The 16,296-nt window shown below is 40.1% G+C and overlaps 1 protein-coding gene and 1 long non-coding RNA gene across 11 annotated transcripts in view; one reads left to right on the top strand and one right to left on the bottom strand.

The window, feature by feature from the left end:
• The window catches only part of naaladl2 (N-acetylated alpha-linked acidic dipeptidase like 2), a 549,411-nt gene that overhangs the window by 187,569 nt on the left and 345,546 nt on the right, over positions 1-16,296 (top strand). The window lies entirely within an intron of this gene.
• On the bottom strand, positions 10,622-11,734 carry LOC309701381. Its single transcript, XR_014274963.1, has 2 exons — positions 11,491-11,734; positions 10,622-10,952 (listed from the first exon to the last, which is right to left on the bottom strand). It is a non-coding gene; the product is annotated as an uncharacterized lncRNA (long non-coding RNA).

Here is a 16,296-nt window from a genome sequence, read left to right as displayed (position 1 = left end):
CCTCGAAAGAGTGTCCTTTATCCTTAAGATGCAGATGGACTGCTGAGTCTTGTCCTGTGGAGGTGGCTCTTCTGTGTTGTGCCATGCGCTTGTGAAGTGGCTGTTTGGTCTCTCCAATGTAGAGGTCTGAGCATTCCTCGCTGCACTGTACAGCATACACCACATTGTTAAGTTTGTGTTTTGGCGTTTTGTCTTTCGGGTGAACCAGTTTCTGTCTGAGCGTGTTGCTGGGTCTGAAATACACTGGGATGTCATGCTTGGAGAAAACTCTCCTGAGTTTCTCTGATACACCGGCTACATAGGGGATGACAATGTTGTTGCGTCTGTCCTTCTTATCCTCCCTCGCTGGTGTCTGGTCTTCTTTTCTGTGCCTCTTTGCTGACTTTAAGAACGCCCATTTAGGATAGCCGCACGTTTTGAGTGCTTCCTTTACATGTGTGTGTTCCTTCTTTTTTCCTTCAGGCTTAGAGGGAACATGTTCTGCCCGGTGGTGTAGGGTCCTAATTACTCCAAGTTTGTGTTCCAAAGGGTCCTCTTCCATACCCGCCCTGGTTCCCAAACCAAACAACCGAAACCGGTTATGAGTGAAAAAGGTGTTTTTATTTAGTGTCAGGAAGCAGAGCTCCAGGGTGAACCCAGGACAAAATAATAAACAAAACCAACTAAGTCCCGCTAGAGAAAATTAACTAAACCCTAAGAAAGAAACAAAACAAACAAATGACAATAACTATCTCTCGCTTCGTAGCCCAGAAACAGGAGAAAACAGTTCAAAAGAAAAGGCGGCTCACCCCTTCAGCTACAGCCTATGCACGCATAAGCACCGAATTTATACACACAAGTGGCGGCTCTCACAGAGCACACTTACACATATACAAAACAGCACAAGAATTTGGAAACCAGGGCCAGGTCCACATCTGCTGTCAAAACTGCTCACTCTCGCTCGCTTCTCTCTCTCTCCCGGCAGCTGTCAGAGCGGCTTTTTGAACCCAGTCACATGCCCCATGGTCCAATCAGCAGCTCACTGCTCTTTATTAGAGGAAGGACCTGCAGAGAGTCTTAAGACAAAGTAAAGGAACACAATACAGCAGCTCACACACACTTCTTATGGCCACAGGCCATAACACTTAGTTTTCTGATTAACCAGTTGACATGACTAGTTGCAGCAGCAGCTTCTAGATCTGATATAAAAGAGCAAACTCTCAAGTACCAGAAATGGCAAATCCTCAAATGGCCACTTGAGACTGATTTGCAAAGCAAGCAATTCCCATAGACTCTCTTGTTAAAATGCTGCAGCATAAATAAATAGAAACAACCCTTTCAAATAGCATGCTTTGCTGTGTGGTTTTACTAACAGACTATTAGGGCTAAAAAAAGAAATTCATTAATTTATTTATTTTGAGTAAGTGAATTTCACTCTACTATAATTTTAGTTTCACATGCACACATTTTAGTAGATAGTGGTGCATGTGCTATGTGTGACTGTGGTCGTGGTTACTATCAAAGTTTGTTCACATATGTAGATAATTTCAATAAGCAGATAAACAAAAAACATATGAAAAATAATGGGCTAACACTGATTTTTCTTTTTTTAATTAAAGGTTTAACTTTCATTTATTGGTGCCTAAATATAACCAAGACGTTTTTAGTTTCCCCTTCTAACTAAATCAGTGAGAAAGTGAAAGCTAATCAAACAAAGCTAATAAAGTCCCAAACAAGACACAAACCGTGCATTACATTAAGTGTTTAAGGTGCTCTGACTACAGAGGAAGGTGGTGGATGCCAGAGATGTAATTGAGGTGCATTATTGTGAACTAAAGCCAAAGTACAAGTGAAATTTCGTGTCTGAACAGCAGTTTAAAAAGAATTGAATATTGATTGTTGCCATGCTGAGCTTACATTCAAGGTATTTTCTCCCAGGTACAATTGTGCTGTCAGTCAGCCAGATGAAGTCAGTTTGTCCAGCTATACTCCTCTAAGCAGCTCTCTGCTGCTGACAGACAGACGGTTTTCAAGGACAGAGATCAGAGTCAGTGTGGATTTAGTGGATTGAAGGCTCATGTTTCTCTTTTAATGTGAAATCCCAGTTTAACCAAATCCGAAGTGCTCTGAGGCTGTACAGTACGCTAACATCAGCCTGCATACATGCTCACAATGACCATAATATAGTAATATTAATCTATAATAATAAGCTGATATTAAGCAGCTGTGCTATAACAACTATCAACAGCTAAATACTTACTTTGCTTAACATCACGTTGAAGTAAGTGCTAAACAAATCTGCTATCCCAGGTCAGAAGTCAAGTTCTCTGAAAATGTTGTGTGAGGGCAAATATCATACCACTGATACCATAACTGTATATATTAAAAATCCTGCAAAAACCTTCAAATATCATTGATGCAATGTCAAGGTCAAGTTTTCTAAAAATCCTGTGAATGCTATAACTCAAGAAGAAAGTCACCTAAGATTTTCAAAATCTAGGATCCTTGAGTTTAACTGCAAGAATTTTCTGCCATTAAACAGCTGTGCCACTAACTACTCATAACTTTGTACATGAGTAGCAGCAATGGAAAAAATTCTGCCCTTGAATTAAATTATCATCACCTTTTAAGTTCAAAATAGGCAGGATCTTCACCTTGTTACATTCAGTATTAATTTGTAATGTTGTCTTTTTGTCAGTATTCATTACTTGATCCTCTTTTTTTGAACCACTGGCCATGATATAACCACTGCACATTTTGTCCTGCCAATAGCAACTAATAAAGCCTGCAGGAAGGGCACTCTGCGTGCTGTGTGTATGCCTCATTTTCATCTGAATACTTAAGGGACAGTATTCATATCTAAATTATCAATTGCCTTAGGGCTGACTGAGATTTTGACATTCAGCCATTTCTGTTTTTTTTTTCTTTATATTCATAATCGCATCTATAACTTATTATACCCTTTTTCTTCTTTTTATTAATTATCTTCTTGCGTTTTTCCTTGTTATTAACCAAAATAATTCCATTCCAATAATACATCCAGCTTTCAAGCAAATGCTGAAGTGTTAGACTTTGCTCCAATACAGCCAATCAGCTGGGTGAGTAAACTGCTGTTGAATTATCCGCTATATTGTCCACTTTATAGTGGGATTTGTAGTATACCTCAAAATTTTCATCTGACTCATTGAAATGGAAAATACAGAGGCTGTACTCATCAACTGGATAGACCTTGCTTTATTGTGACCTATCTCTCTGTTGTCAAAAGGAAATAAGCCTCAGATATGAAGCTGATGTAATTATTTTCTTACCGAGTGCCTTATGACCATGCTTCTATTCTATATTTTAACCATGAAGAAGCTTGACCTCACCTTAGAGGACAGAGAAACAGCCAGAGAAACAGGAGAAGTATTTAAACCTAAACGATAAATGATCCTCCAAATAAAGAAGTTTAGATCATTTTTTTGACTACAGATTGAGTAATGGCACTGTAAATTATACCTATATAAATTTTGATGACTAGTATTTCCCACATTTACACCTCTTTAAAGGACATTGTAAAAGTTCAGTTTGTAAAAGTGTGGAGCCATCCAAAAAAGGCACCTAAGCTTTTGATGGTTTGGTAAGTTTGTCTACACAGACAAACTTAACAAACTATCAATTTAAAATTGTATCTGTAAGCGCTTTGTTACTAGCAGCCTGTCTCAAAAACATATTTTTTCCCTATTTCTTTAGTTCAACAGGTCTTATGGAGTCAACACTCTGAATTTCAAACATTTGTTTCAGGTAGTAGTCAATATGTGCAGATGAGGTCAGGGGAGGAGAACCATCATTGTACAGCCATCTGTAAAACAGGGTAGAGGCTTTCTAAAGGTTTGTTTTTTCAACATGGCGATGATCCCAAATATACTGGCAATTCAGTAAAATTATACTGGAATAGAACAAAAACATAAGGGAAGACTGTTAGTTACAGACTGGCCTTCCTAGAGCCCAGACCTCAACGTTATTGAAGCATCTTGACAGAGAACTGAACAAAAAGCAGCCAACATCCAGACAAGACCTTTGTCCTTCAAGAAGCCTATTACTGAAGTATAGTTAAAACAATTACAAGAAAGCTTGCCTGAGAGATATCAGGCTGTGATGAAGAGGAAATATAGTCAGACAATTTGACTTTTAACCTCATTAGATCTGTTGAAACACTTTTTTGTCTATTATACTGAATTTCCATGCATGTTTGCATGTTTCAATTAATTGCTGAACATATTTCTTAATCACACACAATTTCCATACACACAAATGTGGTAAAGGGCATGAGAGATTGGGTGTAAGATGTTCAAATGACCTTGGGTTGATTAATATGTTTGAGTGGAATATTGTTGTCACTCTTCCTACTCAGCTTTTGGTTTGAGGGTTGTGAAATATAATGTGACAGCTGGGGGTTGATTCATTTACACTGAAATATTCCTTTTTGGTGTAAACCAGGTTTTTAGTCAGACAAATTAAAACTGTTCTTGATCAGTTTCCAAATCATTTATTAGCAGAGCAAGAGCTACACAAGACAAATAGGCATGAGCCAAATTGCTTGGTGATAATTCAGACAGATACCACATGAGTTAAATACTCTAGATAAACTTTTGGCTGGTGGACAAATAAGGACTGATAAGAGCACTGTTTGTGTTTATTACTTATTTAGAATGTGATATTGCTCTCTTCACATATTACTGTAGTTAGTATAATTTTGTTATAGTGGTAACACATTTTTATGACAAAAACGTCATAATAAAACCATGTAACTTATCATTATAATTTATTCAGGGTTAGATTTCATAAGAAAGTCATCAATATTAATTTGCAGCCAGCCATGCAATATCTGCCATAAGAAATCGAATCAACAGCTGTTGTTGTAATCCTAACAATAATAGAATCTCAATCCATTTTACCCTTTTCCTTGTGCTTTTAAAAATAAATCATACGTTTGGGCTGATACTCGGAGTACTTGCTATCTTTCTTTTCCGTGTCTTTCTCCCCCACACACACATAATGGCAGTGATCCTTTGTATCTATGCCCTCACAAAGGCATAATCAATTTAAGAGTTTGTCTTGGGTCATTATTACCTGCTGGAGGACCATCTGTTCACTGAGACTGGCCGAGAACTCTGCCAGGTACACACACACAGACACACGCGCGCACACGCACACGCACACACACACACACACACACACACACACACACACACACAACAACCGTTCACATACTCCCACCTAGCCTGAAGCATTGCCAGGTAGATTTGGGCTACACTAAGATGTGAGATGTTGAATAATTGTGCTTCAGGAAGAGCTGAAGAAAAGAAATGCTAGCTGTCACACTTTCTCTGGCTATGCTAATGTGGTAAATGTGTATGAGAGCATGATGATGTCACATGATGATGAACTGACCAGAAAGACAGGATCATGGTGAAGCTTGAAACCTGGATCCTCCATAGCCGGTTACCAAGACTAAGTGAAGTACCCTCAGAAGAGCTACTAGATTATGTGAATGCAGCACTACGGACAATACCTACCGCTACCATTACCAAGACAATGATCAGTGATATGCTTGGCTATAAGTTGAACAGTCACAAGGACCCTCAGCGGAGAAGGAGACTAGAGGCCAGGATTAAGGTAGCATGGAGGGAGGTTAGTCAACTATTAGAGCTGCAGAAAGGTGTGACAAAAAAGGTGCCTAAGAAGTACAGAAAGCTGTCTATTCCTGAGGCCTTGGAAACTGCTAAGCAGAGACTCAAAGACATGGCCAGCCACAGAGAGAATAAACCAGCTGTTCTCCACAGAATCAGCCAAGGTGTACTCTCAGTGGCAGGGGAACAATAGGAGAACAGCATCACCAAGGCTGGTACGGAGCAATACTGGAAGGAGGCAACCCATAGTGGCTGGGGTAACGCTGGTTCTGTTGGCTAGTAGATCTAAGGGTAGACCATGGCAACCTCCCTGAACAGGGTCCAGTAACCATCACAGTGGCAGAAATCCAAGACAGGGTCTCCATTATGAAGATTTCTACTGGCTGAAGAAGCTGACTGCACTCCACGAGCATCTGGCAACACAAATGAACCAACTGCTAGTCAATGAGAGACACCCAGAATGGCTGCCCAAAGGCCAGACAGTCCTGATCCAAAAGGACCCTCTGAAGGGACTGGTCCCTTCCAAGTACTGACCAATAACCTGCCTCAATACCACATGGAAGCTCCTGTCAGGTATCATAGCAGCTTAAATGAATGGATCAATACATGAGCGGGGCACAGAAAGGAATTGGCAAGAATACCAGAGGCGCAAAACACCAGCTACTGGTAGAGCAAGCAGTCGCCCAAGACTGCAAGGCAAGGCTGACCAACCTGTGCACTGCCTGGATTGATTACAAGAAGACCTATGACTCAATGCCCCACACCTGGATCCTGGAATGCCTAGAGTTGTACAAGATCAAGAGGACCCTAAAAGCCTTCATCAGGAACGCAATGGGGATGTGGCATACAACACTAGAGGCCAACTTCAAGCCCATAGCACAAGTGCAATCGTCTGCCGCCTCTTGTACATGGATGACATCAAGCTATATGCCAATGGTAAGAACAAGATCCGGGCTATCAACACCTACGCCCTGCCCCTGATCAGATACCCTGCTAGGATAATAAGCTGGCCAAAGGAGGAAATAGAAGCCGCTGACATCAAGACGAGGAAGCTCCTTACCATGCATGGAGGGTTTCACCCCAAGACCAGCACCCTGAAACTGTATGCTAAGTAGGGATGGGTATCATTTAGGTTTTATCCGATACCGGTGCCAAATCTGTACTTTTGAAACGGTGCCGGTGCTCAAACGGTGCTCAAACCGGTGCTTAAAGAATGGAGAACACAAAATTGGTCCAAAAACCTCTCATGTTCAGCTGGTTTTTGTAAAAAGATAACAATGTTAGCCTTTTCTGCAGCTATGGGGCATATATGGTATCACTCTTGGCTGGAAGCAGTGCTTAAACAATGGAAAAAACACGAACTTTATCCAAAAACCTCTCATGTTTAGCCGTTTCCCTCTTTTTCTTTGGTCATTTTAGCCTTTTTGGCCAGGGTGAAGGGAGTATCTGCCATCAAACAAGAAGACAGCCGCATGTAGCTATGATGATGTTTGCTAGTTCACCTTACCTGCATTAATGTAATAACGTGGTTAGCCTACTCAACGTGAATTACACACAAACAACATTAAGCTACTCACGCAGAGAAGAACGGCTGCTGCTGCCATCATCATCCGTCATCATTTCTGCTACATTGGCAGGGCTAGGGGCCAGGACTCTCCTCTTCGTGTTTTTAGGGTTGTTGCTAACTCCGGGTCTGATAACTGGCACCACACTCGCAGTAGATGCGCTCGGTGTGAAGTCTCGCAGCAAGCTATCAAATACGGCGCATTTCTTGGCTATTTTAAAAAAACGCTATGCGTCGCCAGGTGTTTCATCGGATTCGAGGTGTTACCTCATTTGACAATATCACAGTATCAGCTTAAAGCACTTGTTGCAGGCTGCTGAGTTTGCATATTTTGCTGTGAAGTACAGCCAGACTTTTGACCGCTTCGCCTTGGGAATTTTTAATCTGTAGCTCTGCTCTAAAAGAACGTACATACCTGGACCCACCTACTATCCTCGGAAACGTAAAATGATTGGCTAGAAGTGTATCACAGCTCAGGGAAAAAAACCACCGAAATAAAGCACCGAAATGTGTGCTGCTTTTCGGTCTGGTTACTACCGTTTATGTCAGAACCGGTGCCATCATGGCACCGGACACCGGTACCCATCCCTAATGCTTAGCACAAAAAAGGGGCCAGGGACTCGTGAGGTTCAGTACCACAGTCTAGGATGAGACAACAAACATCCACGAAGACATCAGAAAGATGGCCCCAACCGACTGTGTGTTCAGTGAATAACTAAGGCAGCAGAAACCCAAGGAAGAGGAGGAACCATCATAGAAGGATAGGCCCCTGTGCAGTATGTGTTACTGGCAGATAGAGCAAGTGGCTGACATCCAGAAGTTCTACCAGTGGCTTGACAAAGCTAGACTGAAAGACCGCACAGAGGCACTAATCATGCAGCATAAGAGCAAGCCATGAGCACAAGATCCACAGAGGCTGGGGTTTATCACACCAGGCAAGACCCCAGGTGCAGGCTGTGTAAAGCCCCTGTGACAATCCAGCGCATAACAGCAGGCTGCAAGATGTATGTATACCTACAACCTGAACACCTACAACAGAGGCTGTGTGGATTGTCATAAAATGACTCCAGTCAGACAGCTACTTACACAACAGAACCAGCTTCAACTCAGAATCCGATTTGCATGTTGTTAGACCACTGCCTTACAACTACATATTTTAAATACAACAGTAAGTACAGTGGGGCAAAAAAGTATTTAGTCAGCCACCGATTGTGCAAGTTCCCCCACCTAAAATGATGACACAGGTCAGTAATTTGCACCAGAGGTACACTTCAACTGTGAGAGACAGAATGTGAAAAAAAAAATCCATGAATCCACATGGTAGGATTTGTAAAGAATTTATTCGTAAATCAGGGTGGAAAATAAGTATTTGGTCAATAACAAAAATACAACTCAATACTTTGTAACATAACCTTTGTTGGCAATAACAGAGGTCAAACGTTTACTATAGGTCTTTACCAGGTTTGCACACACAGTAGCTGGTATTTTGGCCCATTCCTCCATGCAGATCTTCTCGAGAGCAGTGATGTTTTGGGGCTGTCGCCGAGCAACACGGACTTTCAACTCCCGCCACAGATTTTCTATGGGGTTGAGGTCTGGAGACTGGCTAGGCCACTCCAGGACTTTCAAATGCTTCTTACGGAGCCACTCCTTTGTTGCCCGGGCGGTGTGTTTTGGATCATTGTCATGTTGGAAGACCCAGCCTCGTTTCATCTTCAAAGTTCTCACTGATGGAAGGAGGTTTTGGCTCAAAATCTCACGATACATGGCCCCATTCATTCTGTCCTTAACACGGATCAGTCGTCCTGTCCCCTTGGCAGAAAAACAGCCCCATAGCATGATGTTTCCACCCCCATGCTTCACAGTAGGTATGGTGTTCTTGGGATGCAACTCACTATTCTTCTTCCTCCAAACACGACGAGTTGAGTTTATACCAAAAAGTTCTACTTTGGTTTCATCTGACCACATGACATTCTCCCAATCCTCTGCTGTATCATCCATGTGCTCTCTGGCAAACTTCAGACGGGCCTGGACATGCACTGGCTTCAGCAGCGGAACACGTCTGACAGTGCGGGATTTGATTCCCTGCCGTTGTAGTGTGTTACTGATGGTGACCTTTGTTACTTTGGTCCCAGCTCTCTGCAGGTCATTCACCAGGTCCCCCCGTGTGGTTCTGGGATCTTTGCTCACCGTTCTCATGATCATTTTGACCCCACGGGATGAGATCTTGCGTGGAGCCCCAGATCGAGGGAGATTATCAGTGGTCTTGTATGTCTTCCATTTTCTGATGATTGCTCCCACAGTTGATTTTTTCACACCAAGCTGCTTGCCTATTGTAGATTCACTCTTCCCAGTCTGGTGCAGGTCTACAATACTTTTCCTGGTGTCCTTCGAAAGCTCTTTGGTCTTGGCCATGGCGGAGTTTGGAGTCTGACTGTTTGAGGCTGTGGACAGGTGTCTTTTATACAGATGATGAGTTCAAACAGGTGCCATTCATACAGGTAACGAGTGGGGGACAGAAAAGCTTCTTACAGAAGACGTTACAGGTCTGTGAGAGCCAGAGATTTTCTTTGTTTGAGGTGACCAAATACTTATTTTCCACCCTAATTTACGAATAAATTCTTTACAAATCCTACCATGTGAATTCATGGATTTTTTTTTTTCACATTCTGTCTCTCACAGTTGAAGTGTACCTCTGGTGCAAATTACTGACCTCTGTCATCATTTTAAGTGGGGGAACTTGCACAATCGGTGGCTGACTAAATACTTTTTTGCCCCACTGTATATACACACACACACTTCTATATACATATGCAGGACACCTTAAACTAGTTTTTTAATTAAGCAGCAAGGCAGAACAAAGTCGGGCCTGTATCAAGACACAGGGACTAAACCCCAACTCAACCAGACCCAGAACTGATCCGGAATTAAAACAGGACTACAACAGTAACCAAGACAGAACCAGAATCAGAACTAGATGATAGTAGCACTAAAAATCATCATAGACCTGCACTACACTTATTTTTTAATTCTACCAAAGTGCAATATTTAGATTGAGAAATGTTTATATAATTGTTTAGCCTTGTTGTGCAAACAAGCCTGCATAACTTAATAAATATAGAATTTGAAAAGTAACAAATGGTATCTAAAAAGAAACACTAGGTACTAGATACATGTTCTGATGAGTTTTGGCAAACATCCATTTTGGCAACATGTGTGTGTAACACTGGTGGTGCAATACTAGACCTGTTAGTGCTACTTCTTGCCTTCTTTGCATGTAGTGCGGGCAGTATAGTTACCTTTAACCACAGTACGCGGACAGAAGGGAAATATGGACCAGATCAGACAGGTTCTAGATTCGTAGGAGCCAAGGGTGTATGACAACAGAGGACTTGTACACAGTAGGTGTAGAAAACACAATTGCATTTATTAGCAATTATTAAAGTTGTGCACATTTAACAAAAGTAGAGCGCGCTTCTTGAAAACAAAATAAAATAAACCCCACAAATGGTCGACCTAAGGATATATTGTCTTTTGTGTCTTTTTTTTAAAAGTCAATTTCAGTCTTTCAATGTTCAGTAGTCACTCAGTGTGTTTGTAACCAGTCGGGTTACAATCTACCAGTTCATCCGGCTCTTTGGGCTGGGCTCGCCATCCAGTACTGGAAAAGGGATCCTCGATTCTTCTCAGGTCCTCAAAACCAATCCAATCCAAATAAGCAAAGGAAAAAACCTGACCTGGGGACCAGGCCAGAACACAGTAGTTCAACATTTAAGCTATCATGCCTGTAACTTATTATTACTACTGGTTGCTTGTAGTGCTTCTAAATTTCTATGTTGTACAACAAATTATTCTCATTTCAAAGGGAAAAAGTGCATAGGAAACACACATTTAAAACAATACAAAATAGCTCAGCAGTGCATTAAAAATACACATTGGCTTGAGACTTACCAAGTTTCAGCTAAGTACAGTGCAGGTGAAGGCACTTAATTTCACGTTGCTAATACTTAATTGTGCAGAACTATAATTAGCACCATGAGAAAAGTGAACATGTGCTAATATAACGTTGCACAAAACCATACATTATACATCAATACCACAGTAATGTGACATAAACCTTTAAAGAACATCTCATATAAAGTGCAGCAGACTCAGTGCTAATTGCTTTAGCCTCGGAAAAGGCACTTTCATTGCAAAATGGCTAACGGAAGTTAGCATCAGAGCTAGCGGCAAGTAGCATGCTATGCTAGCGCACGTGTGCTGCCTGGGACTTACCATGCGAAGCAACAAATGCTACACGGGGCTTCACAGTGCTCACGTTGGCTCACGGCCTCTGGAATACAGTATCACTCTTATTATTCTTGCCGAAAAAAGGACTTTCTCTATCCAGCTAGCTTCTTCGCCGCACGGGTAAACTGATCTTTCACCGTCTGTGTCTCTGGCGTATCTTACTGGCACACGAAGGCACGCACAGGTGTCTCAGCAGCGCACAGACTGGGGGGAGGGTCAGACCGGCCAATGATTGGTTGCTCAGTGGATCTGACAAACACACTCTAAAGGACTAAGTCCTGCCCCCACACCATCTATATACCACATATACATATGTACATATTAAACTTATGTTTACATGCCTTTTATCAGTATTTATTATAATTAATTTTGTTTTTATCAATATTTATTCCCATCGTGAGAGTATGAATATTTATACTTTTAATCCCGTTTTTAACACTGGGTTACATGTGTCTCACCTGCTCTTGTTCCATCTCTGTTCTGTCCTCATTCTCTCTCTCCCTCTCTGTTCCTCTCTCTCCCTCTCTGTTCCTCTCTCTCCCTCTTTGTGCTGACAATCAAGCCCAACACCAACATCATCAAATATACAGTTGAAACCAGATATTTATGTACTCTTCAGATAAAACCACAAACACTTTTTTAATTGTAACATCAAATCAGACTAAATGTTTATTTTTTTAGATTGATAAATATAAAAAACATATTTGTTAACTTTAAGAGTAAAGAGAGAAAATATCTGTATTTCTTAATTGCAAATGGCACCAAATTGTATTCAAAATTGAGCCACATTTATGGAGCTCCACAATTCTTTTCCTGGGGTTTTGGTTGACATCTCTTGATTTTCCCGTGTCAAAGAAACAGGCTCTGTGTTTTGCCTTATATGCATCCACAGGTGTGCCACCAATTTACTCACATGGACTCTACTAACCAATCAGAAGCTTCTTCAGCTCAGAATGGAATCGTCTGGAGTTTTCTTATTAATTAACAATAAACTTAGTGTATATGTACTCCTAAATTTGATGAAAGTGATTAAAATAGACAGCTCCCTCTTTTTATTCTGACATTTAACTAATTCAAAAGATATTTCAACATTTATTTATCTAAAACAAAAGTTTACTCTAAATTGATGTTTAACAGTAAAAAAAAAAAGTTTTATGTTTTCTCCATAAAGTGTATGTAAATATCTGGTTTCAACTGTGAATATACTGCTGTGTATTGAAATTCCTCTTGTTTTGCATAGATATACTGAACAACATCCAAAGCATAATATATAAAATAACATCTACCTGAGTTTTTTCTTTGAAAGAAGCTCCTTATGTCCATTGTTGTGTTCATCAGTACACAATTGAAACCGATTTAGAGAGTTTGTTTAGCCGTGGAGGGTAACAACTGAAAATATGAGATGTAAGCTAAGACTCTCTAAAAAATCAGCATTGCTGTTGGGCTTTTTATTTATCCATTTGTTGATTCACTCGAAGAGCAAATAACGCAACCAAGTGATCAGTTTGATATCAATCTTTTGTGATACACCGTCATATTTTACATTATTAGTTCAGTACGAATGATTTGCTTTGGTACCTGGTCAAACTTAAGCTCTCCTCTGTCTGCAGCAAACTCGCAGGCAGCAGCTTCTCCCCCCTCGCTCACATGGGTGCTGTGCTCAGTCTTAACTGTTTTCCATCTGACATTAAGAGGTAGCACAGAGGCAATCATCCACATTCATCTCTATGGCCTATTTAAAAGCACTTGTTATTTTGAAAACAGATGCCTATAGACTTTCTAAAGAGGTGAGCAATTATTTTTTTCCAAGGGGAACCATGAGAAACTGGGACTGTTGTGGACAATTGCACCTGAACTCTGTTCTGCTTAATATTCATTGTATCTCTTAATAAACTCCCATTTGTAAGAGTACAGTAGATGTTAGAATTATGCAATAAAAATCAAAAATAGGCAGAATATAAACAACATTTCATCACTGTTTAATCATCATTCCCATTTTGTCATTTTTAGCTCCAGCCTATTCAAGGATGCTGTTACCTCTGCGAACTCCCTGTCATAGTCTCTTCCACTGACAGCATTGCTGCCAGCTTCTTTGTAATCTCAAATTCATTTCAATTATTATCCAATGTACAAAGATGAGTAACTGGACTGTGTTGCAGACATCACAGCTCTCATCAAAGGAAAAATTCAGAACTGTCTGCTTTGTTTTTCAGCTGAAGCTCCAGATTTCCCGCAGTGTCCTTGATCCTTCTTGTTACAGTTCGCCTGTAGGGGACCAAATTCTCAATTGCTTCTTTTTTCTCAGAGCATATTAATGCAGCATACACCACCAAACACTCTGACAAACTCTTCATCGGTGAATGGATCAATGGTTTTTGCAATTTTGGAGGAATTCAGAAAGCTCCCTTCCTGGATTTGTTTGATTTGCTAGTTGTATCGATCAAACAACCTTCTTTTGAATTTTTGATTTAAATGAATCCAGTCTATATTACCAGGGAACTGTTCTTAATGTTGGTGGCTAAAACACAACCAAGGCAACTGATTTTCTTACGAAAATCATTTAGTAAATGACTGTACTAAATAATAAGATAGTGCCTTCTATCTTTCGTGTTGTTTATGCATGAAAAACATTATATCATTTTGATTATCATCCTTTGCTGACTGTAATTGCAGCTTCTCTTACCAGTTCTTGTTTCATAAATATATAAAATATATAAATGTATATAGATTTATCACTGTTAAGTTACTCTTAAAATCATTAATTCGATTTTTATGGATAGCTGATAGTAGAGGTATAGACAGGAAATTGTTATAAAAGAAGCTTGAAGACCACCATGTAGGATGTAGAGCAAATGTAAACATCTAGTTCATTGGCTCAAACTAGATGGCTGTACTGGCAAAGAGAGAGAAAGGCAGTATTACTTCATGCGGCATTAAGGTAAAATTACACATCTCTCTTCAGTGGGTCATTAAAGTTTATAAATATGACATAGAAATGTTTTTTTTAGTTCTCTCCACGAATGAACAAAACTAAAATGTATGAAGTCTGACTTTACCATTACCTTAAATAATGTCTTCACTATAATAACTGGCATTATGGGGATTTGCTTTTTTGTTTGATATCTTGCGTTATGTGAATATGGAAACAGATGTAGATCCCCTCAATAATAGTCCAGTAATACTTAGACTACACACTCACATATGTGCGCTGTGCATTATGCTCTTGACAAAGGCTCTAAAATGAATATATCCATGCAGTTTGGAGAGTCATTGCCATAAAACCCCAGTTCTACACCTGCTTTATCTGTATATACTTGCCATTGACAACACACAAGCAATGTGATGGTCTTAGTTTTAAGGGAGTGGGAAGGTGACACTGATTATGTGTGTGTATGTGTGCCAGCATGCTGTGACAGTGGCAGGTGATAATGAGTGATGTGCATTAGCTGTTCAGCAGCATGATCCAGGCTATATTTAGCACTAATTGTGTTTTTGTGTACAGAGGGTTTGAGAGAAGGTGTGACTTTCAACAAAGTACAAGTTCATCATAACTGAGTCACAGGGTGGGTGAGCAAAACAACCTCATTTGTCTTCCTGATTTCCTCATGACACTGTTTGTGAAAATGTGGGTGTTCCTCACATATCTTTGCAGAATTTAAAAGTTAGTGTAATGTTAGCCACTTAGTTGATTTTTAAATTAAAACCATGTTGATTCCTTAGAACTTGCAAGACATTTAATCTCTCTTTTAGAATCATCACCTAAAAACGATTCAAGGCAAACCAACATATAATGTAAAGAAGAGCGGACACAGGAGTTGTAATTTATTGATTTACAAACTGAATCCATATTTATGCAATGTGATGGGAATTAAAATTTACAACTTCAAACATCAGCATCTGCATTCTGGAACATCTGGATTAGTGAATTTGACTTTCAAATTTAATTAAAATGATTGAATAAAAATATTGCATTGAAATATTTAGGAATAAAAGCCATTTTTATACACAGGCCTCCATTTCAGAAGATCAAAAGTAACTGAACTTACAAGAACATTTATGGCTAGATGAGGCCGGTTCCTTCATTCTTTTGTCCAAGGTTAAGCAAATAAAATATCTGCAGTCAAATCCAAGTGTTGAACCTGCATTTGGTAATTGTACATGTGGAACTCTCAATTTGAGGTCTACAAGAATGTCAGCGCGAATGAGGTCATTGGTAGACTAGAAAACCCAAATAAACCTATCCAGTCTTTTAAGTGATGACGTGATGAATCTTGCTTCCGGGCCCAAACTACCCTGCGTTTAATATGGCTGTTGTGTATTTAACATGTTTTAATGCTTTGTATCTTGTTCTATTTAATCTCAACAAGCCCCTAAAGACAGTCAGTGATCACTGTCAGCCTCTCTCGGTTATTAACGCTAATCATTTTAAAGCTTAGTTTTTAAAACCTTACGATGTAACTACAGCCCAGCCCATGCAGCAGTATATTAATGACTAACCTCGTATTGTGGATGGATTATCTCAGTTGATCTCCTGACTGAAGTTTGGTCTGTTTACAGCATCCTGCCATGCAATTACATTTGTCCCTAACCTTCGGGAACCCTCATGTTAACTTTTATCGAGTGGAAAAAAGTTAGCGTTCATCCTCCAGCTTCACTGTTTATATTATGCTAACATAGCTGTGTCGCTAGCAATCACGTAGCACATCATTATATTCCACCTAGCAAAACTTACAAAATGTCACTGCTGTTTAGTTTTCTGTCTTCATTTATGTTGGAAGTGATAGCAGAGCT

The sequence above is a fragment of the Aulonocara stuartgranti genome (assembly GCF_965226115.1).
Source record: "Aulonocara stuartgranti genome assembly, chromosome: 23".
NCBI classification, from domain to species: domain Eukaryota; kingdom Metazoa; phylum Chordata; class Actinopteri; order Cichliformes; family Cichlidae; genus Aulonocara; species Aulonocara stuartgranti.
The sequence above is the reverse complement of the archived record's forward strand: the minus strand, read 5'-3'. Positions and strand labels throughout refer to the sequence as shown.